This window comes from Notothenia coriiceps, unplaced genomic scaffold (assembly GCF_000735185.1).
Source record: "Notothenia coriiceps isolate Sejong01 unplaced genomic scaffold, NC01 NC01_scaffold00015796, whole genome shotgun sequence".
Classification (NCBI taxonomy): domain Eukaryota; kingdom Metazoa; phylum Chordata; class Actinopteri; order Perciformes; family Nototheniidae; genus Notothenia; species Notothenia coriiceps.
In genome coordinates this window covers 177,485-178,960 of record NW_011348497.1, presented here as the reverse complement: position 1 = coordinate 178,960, position 1,476 = coordinate 177,485, and positions in this window count along the sequence as shown.

The following is a 1,476-nucleotide window of genomic DNA, read 5'->3' as shown; positions in this document are numbered from 1 at the left end:
GATATTACAAATAGATAATGAACAAAAGATTGGTTCCTAACTCTTCAGCAAGGGAGTGACAATTACTGGATTGAGGACAGCGAATGGCTGCGTGCGTCTATATTGGTCTTTCTTTACAAGTCGGGGAACTGCTGTGAAGTCTCTTTCTTTTTAAATCTTTCTATCTTAAACACTTATTGAAGCGACTGGCCTTAATGAAAACATACACCAATAACCGGCAGCTAGTTTGTCGTGAAGTCAGTCTGGACACTGTACTCTAAGGAAATGACAGCTGCTTCACATTAATGCAGCTTTTAAAGCAACGGTTAGCAATGCATTGGATCTTAGTTTCTTTTCCTAAGCTCCAAGATGGTCACAGCAATCCTAAATCACATGCTTGTTCCCTTTAGAAAAGGCCATTGAGTGTTTCGCGTAGTGTCCTCTCTAGTTGATGTTCCAGCAATAGTTTGAAAACATGCACGAAAACAGACAAAAATTGATGGTTGAGAATCCAAGAAATGGTTGTTCATACATCCTCCTGCACTCACATGCACATTCACCCGCTCATACATACGTGCAGTGCAAACACAGAAATGGCAACCCTCCTCCCCTTCCCCATCTCCCCTCTACTGTAGGAACGGTCCCACCCATGATTTGTAACAGCAAGTTCCAGAAAGAGCACTTGTTAAAAAAAGAAAAGAAATATGGCCTTACATTTAAAACCGTAACAATCGATGAAATAAAAATTTGCCTTTTAACACAAATCTTTTTCCGTAATTTGATTATGCTTTTGTTAAAATGCTATCAAGTACGTATGTGTATATATATATAGATGCAGTCTATGCATGGGTTGGTGTGTGTGTGTGTGTGTGTGTGTGTGTGTGTGTGTGTGTGTGTGTATGTGTGTGTGAGCGTGGGTACAGCTGGTAGAGAGGTGGTACTTGCTGGCATAACCTGGTTTTCAAAGTTTCAAGGCTTTGATGTGTTGCCCCAGTGCAGCGGACGTCCTTCAGGAGGCCNATCTCCGCTCTCTGACCGCGGGTATAGTTAGTAGTTGCGTTGAGTTGAGCGGTTGTGTTTTAGTGAGCTGGTATTTTTCGGTAGTTTTACATTGTATTTCACCATTTGTAATCATGGTGCAGTATTGTGTTTGTGCAGGTTGCACAAATACCAGCCTGTCAGGACATCGAGTCCACAGTAAAAAGGACCGGAGCTAGCGTTCGTTCCTGGGTGCGTTGTGCATCCACCTCCCTGCAGCACATACTCTCCACAGCTTTATCAGGAAACCGTATTACATCTCTCTCCCCCCCCCATTCGCTGCTCTCTCTCTCTCTCCCCTCCGGTACACGGCACCGTAAGACGTAGTGTGGACTGTTGCATTAGGTAACGCTGTGGTGGCTGTACTGCTCCAGCCGTCTCCTTTGTGTTTGTTTGTTTCCCCCTGTCTGTGTTGTTTGTGTGTGCGTGGTGGCCGTCAGTCCTGGCTCCCGGCTCAAC